General features: G+C 36.8%; 1 long non-coding RNA gene across 1 annotated transcript in view; it reads left to right on the plus strand.

The window, feature by feature from the left end:
* Positions 1–5,550, plus strand: part of LOC113458729 (uncharacterized) — a 90,591-nt gene extending 85,041 nt beyond the window's left edge. Inside the window, exon 3 of the long non-coding RNA XR_003379255.2 lies at positions 4,435–5,550. This is a non-coding gene — a long non-coding RNA (uncharacterized LOC113458729). The remainder of the gene's footprint in view (positions 1–4,434) is intronic.
* Positions 5,551–6,000: the final 450 nt, after the last annotated feature.

Here is a 6,000-nt window from a genome sequence, read left to right on the forward strand (position 1 = left end):
CAGAAGAGAGCAAATTTGAACTCATAACTCTATCCTGCGCTTTAGGCTGTACATGGGTAATATTCTCTCCTCTACAGCCCCTACCAACTTGTGTGAAAAAGGCCTTGGTTTGCCAAATGGAAGGAAGTTTTTTATTGTTTGCCAATGCCTGCAAGAGCCAGCCCTTCCAAGAACAGGCTGTGCTGTGTAAAGCAGTGGAAAAACACCTGCTGATATCCACAGAAAAATCTACCCAGCCCTGCCTCAGAGAATGGGCAGCACTCTGGAGCATATGTCTCTGTACGAAGAGCCCACTGAAGACATCTTACATCAAACTGAATTCTCACCAAGATGGACAGAGAACCCGGGGAAGTCTTTGTGGAATTGTGCCTCATGCTAAATGCACTAATTATCCCTCTTTTTTCTATCCCTTTTTCTTCATTGTAGTCCTTAACCATTACAATGAAAAGTTCTGTTAAATTTAAAAAATGCATGGGAGAACAAAATAGGAGAAAGCAATTTATTCTCTATGACACTATGACAGAAATTTTGTAAACTACATTTGAAGTCCCAACAGCAATTTGACATTTCAAATGCTATCTAGTTAACTGCAGCTGTCCTGTCAGCAGCAGTTAACTTCCCATTATGAATATACATTTGCAGATTAGGAAACAAAGCTCACACCTTTAAGTTTTCAGAAGTCAAAGATATTAGCAATCAAAGATGCTGAAATCTTTCACATGATTTACAATGGAGTCCACAACAAAATGAAATATTCTAAGTTGGCAAAATGTTTCTGATCCTTAATAATTACAGTCATTCACTCTGTGTACAACTAGACCATTAACAGGGATTTTTGCCTGTCTCCTGTTTTGACAAATCAACAAACTTACCCATTTAATTTCACTTCACTTCACTTCCATGACTTTGAGGTAAGCTGCATTCCCCACTAGTGTATTTTTTACTTCCTTCAAATTCATTATATTGGAGAAGTAGTATAAGCAAAGTAATTTTGTGCACCTGAAGTTGTTTTAGATGTGTCAAACAATACCAGGCTCAGGCATTTCAGCTCTTCCAAATATTTCCCACCCTTTTCCTGCAACTATTGCCTACATACTAAATCCTCGTCTCACCCTCTGGCTGAGAGAAAACCAGTTGCTGCAGCGTGTGGCTACTCACACTCTTCTCTCTGGCTGCTGACAGAAACTTGTGAAGAGTTCAATGAGATGGGTTAGAGTTTCTACATCTGGAAATCTAGAGCTGGTCACATCAGATGGTGTCAAAATTATTGAGAAGCTGAACACATGATCAATGTAGGATTGCACTATCCTCCTTTTATCAGCGATGTTACACATGGTTGTGATTAGGTCATACGCGCCTTTCTTCTCTCTGAATCCGCACTTTAACTTCATGTGATCCTTCATCATCTGGACAAGGACTTTGTTCTTAGGCAGAATCTGGAAGATGTTATGACTGCAATAACACTTTGTTATGCTGTCTTTTCTTTGTTGAGGGCAAAAAGATTACCTTTGTCCCCTTATTTCTCTGACTACCCTGACATCAGTGCAAATTTCTCACATGAGACCACTCTGATCACAATTGCTTTTATCGGTTCTCATAACCCATTAGCTACTGCTATTCCTCTTTTTAAGGATAAGCACATACTTGGTTCCTCTTACTGAGCTAATAGCTTTCATTCTGTTGTCTTTTTGTCATCATCTTATGTGGTGAACAGCTCTGATGAAGGATGTGAATTGATGCATTCAGCAAGATGTTTAATATTAGTAACTTTAAACACTGAAATAATTCTAAGGCCTAAAACCTGCCACAGATTTGTGAATCACCTGCTTCACCAAATTCACACAATGTGAAACCCCTACACAAAATTGTCTTAACACGTTATTTTTGATAACTAATAGGAAAACAAAGTTGTATGAGTATTGATTGGTAAATGTAATTATCCAAAAAGTGCATTATGTCCATTATTAAATTATGTTCTAGATTTTGAACCAGTCCTATTTATTGTTTGGTTATGACCTTGCCACTCCAGTAAGTAGGAAAAATGACCATTCAAAGTGGTGAGATTAGACAAACCTGCATGTAGGTATTATTTTTCAAAGGAGTTGAATGGTCCTATCTTGTATTATTGTAAAATTGATGTGGAGAGATGACTAGGACTAAAATTAGAGGAAACTGAGATGTTGTATACATATCCCAGTAGAAGTCATAGTGGTATAGGAATTATAGGGTAAAATACAGGTACTACTCCCTGGATGGAATTACAAAACTAACTGTAATACTAATTACCATCCCAAAGTTACCCATTTCCAAGGTAAAACCACCCTCTACTGAGCATGTTCTGTATATTTTATTGACTGTATATTTAAGAGAGAAACATGAGGATTTTACACCAATCAGTAACAAAGGCAGATATGACTAGAGTCCCTCAGGCTCCATCTAAACACAAATAAATAGCATAAAATGAAGTTGATAATGGGGAAAAGTTGGGGAAGACTCCATTGTAACTACCGGGATCACTCAACAGGCTGAATCTCTTTTCTCCTCCACAGAAAATACTATTTTTTATTATTAGAAATATAATAGAACATATTAGAAAAATATGTTCTTGCCTATTCAGAAAGAACACCACTATGCACACTGAATACTTTTATTGGGCTTTGGGGCTTGTCTGTGCATTGCTTTGAATAGATTTTTGCAGTCAGATACTATCAACAGGAATCCTTAAACCTTAACCTGTCACATTTTTATGTTAACAAAGAGTGTTACTCCATAAACTGTTAGTGCAAGTCCTTCATGGGCATTATCGGTTCCCAGCAGTGGGCAGCATATCCAAATAAAGTGGGAAGACCCACTGAGGGGTCTCTGTTATGCTGTGGAGTGTGTCCCCAAACAAGTCAGTCAAACAACTGCTGGATCCAGGGGACTGCTCAGTGAAGGATCCCCACAACGGGACACTGACAGATGATCAGTCACAAGGGTCTCAGCTCCCCTGGAGTACTGACAGACAAATCAAATACCAAGGGTCAAGGAAATCTGCCTTTTGCATGTGACATTTGAATGGCAGAATACTTCCGACTATTGATTCCAGTTATTCATCTGTGCTTTTAGATAATTTCTTTGCAAGACTACCTCAAATCTGTAGCTTGTACCTAGCTGCCATAACTGAGTAAATATGGTAGAAGAACTACAGTACTCCTAGCAGGAGCCCTACTTTGTGAATTGTCAGCATTTCCTTGAAGTGGAGTCAGTAGTGATGCAGGAAAAAAACCAAACAAATGTTCAATAAATGCCATTTTATTCTGTGCTACCTAATCCATCAGCAAATGAAGTAATATTCCAGCAGGAATAAACATTTTAAATAATCTGACTTAAATGACATGGGCACAGAGGCATATCTTTGGGCATTTTTTAAAGCTATCTTATTGCACTCATAGTCCAATTATATTAATTAGTAATTAATCTTGGAATATCAGGAAAACTTCACAGATCTGGAAGACTGTTACACTGAAGAGAAAAAAAAAGAATTACTGGATATGAGTTGAATTCAAAAATAATTTAAATGTGAACTTTGGCAGGAAGGTTTAACATTGAGGTTAACTAACTGTAAAATTATATGGTAGAACTGAAATGGCTTTAGTGAGAGCAGTAAGACAAAATCCCAATAAGAGGCAGCCATTGGTGGTGCTCCTGGTTTCCCTCTCCATCACAGATGGCTGTCTGGCTGGCTGACTTCAAAAGTCCAGCTGTCCTCCTGGCTGGCACTAATACAAGTGGAGAGCGATCCACCCAACATATATCTTCAGGTCTCTCTTGTAGATGCTTTTGTTAAGCATGATTGTTTGGATTCATTATAGGTGTAACTGAAAAAAAGTTTAAAGGGATGTGATATATGAGAAGTCATATTAGATGATTTAATGGTCTCTATTGGGCTTTAAGTTTGATGTTGTGAGACTGATTGTTTTCTTATGACTCAAGTGGAAGGAATTTGGCCTATTTCTATAAACTGCAAGTATCTCCTGTGGATCCTCCTAGTCATATTCACCACTTTCTACTGGAACATGGGAGGCCACTGAAGTCTTGTATTTTCCTGCTAGAAGGTATTTATAGACTAATAAATGCACCTGCAGAAGAAGAGCTTGATAAAAAATAAATTAAGTGTAACAGTCTTTAATATGTCTCTGTGAAACTAGAGAAAAGTCCTTTAGAATAACAGTACCCATACGTCAGTGTAAATACAATAATTTCAGATTTTTGAATTCTCATTTGCAGCTGTATTCATCTCACAGGAGATAAGAAGGTGAACAAAGAGGTCTTCTTCACAGGCAAGAACAAGAGGAGTCAGATACTCATGTGGCCTTTATCTCTTACCTTACCAGGGCTTTAACATGGAGAAGGTCAAATGTTCTTCAGCCAGATGTAACTTTCTTCCTGCAGGGCTCAGACTACATCATACTCTGAGGAAAAATCCCCCAGCAAGGTGGAAATGCTTTTCAAGGAAGAAGCAAGGGGAAGGTGAAGATGACTGTCTGATTGGGAGCTACATATGTGACTGAGAGGAGGCAGAACCACCTGAATCTCTCAACTGTCCCTTTAGTTGTTGCTTTATTGAAAAACAGAAGAGGATAATATACAGAAAATTTTGCAGGGCAGTACAAGGGCTACTCATACATCCCACATGACTGTTCCTGGGAGTTTTTGCATAGTGAACTGTGACAGAGTAAACTGGGAAGAAATTTCTACAGGTTATTTCAGTTAGCCACTAACACTTCCAGAATTGCCTAGACTGAGAGAGACTGGAGGGAAAGGCTGGGGGATGAACCTGGAGTACTTCAAGATCCAGCTTTTTCTAAGAGGAAGGAAAGCAATTAAAAAACAACAACAACAACAAAAAAAGACTGCATATTAATCATATTAATGAATGTCCAAGAAGAAATTTGCTTTAAGTGGTGTATGAACACCTTGTTAAACTAAGACCCCCAGAAGAGTAGAGTAAACTAAAAGAGTGCAAGCTATGTACTGACTGCCCTCTTTTAACAGATTTGAAAATGTTTTCTGGATACTCCTAGTATTAGACAATATATTAGACTAATTTATGCCATGTAAATAACCTGGGAAGCATGGAAATATTATACTTCGATCTAAAAGTAAAAAAAAATGTTTAACTGAGAGAGTATCTTTCTTATCTATCTGAAAACACAGCGTAGCATTGTTACAAATCAGCAAGGGAGTAGCAAATTATTTACTTTATCATTTGTGGCAGTTTGGGATAAATATATTTACAATGTGTCATCCATAGCTCCTTATCAAGTTTCAGGCCACAACAATTTGTTATTACAGTGTACCCTCTATATGATAACTTCTTGAAAAGTTTGTTTCTGGTCATTTAGAGCATAATTTGTTACATGTGACAAAAACAATTCTCTTTAGAACACAAAGGTTACAAACTCTGTTGATTTGTTACTAAGTGTCCGTACTTATTTCCTGAACTCATCAGCTTTGTACATTTAAAATTTTTATGAAGTGCAATTATTTTTACGTGTTAATTAAAGAAACCTTATCCATATATTTTGTTCAATTAATTATTTTTTGTACATTGAAGTAGAATAACATTTTTTCATTAAATCATTGTTCCCACATTTTAGCAAGATTTTTGAATTTTCATTACTATTACGGAAGTGATCCTTAGATTTTTGTCACGATTTTTCTCAGTGATATTTATGAAAAATTGTTGACTATTTAGCATAATATACAAATCCAGGAACTCCATAACCATATAATTTTCCTAAATTTATTCCTTACTGGCATTTGAATAACTCTTGGCAATCATTCCCTGAATTACTTCCTCACATTGTATGGAATATTTCTGGGGACTGTGACAACTAACCACACATCGGGGTTTTTTTTTTATATTTTGGGTTAAATTCAAACTTATTTGTTCAATGATTAAACTGCTTTCTACTTATTTTCTCTTTTCAAAAAAAAAATCCACTATGCAATGGA

The sequence above is a fragment of the Zonotrichia albicollis genome, chromosome 1 (assembly GCF_047830755.1).
Source record: "Zonotrichia albicollis isolate bZonAlb1 chromosome 1, bZonAlb1.hap1, whole genome shotgun sequence".
Classification (NCBI taxonomy): domain Eukaryota; kingdom Metazoa; phylum Chordata; class Aves; order Passeriformes; family Passerellidae; genus Zonotrichia; species Zonotrichia albicollis.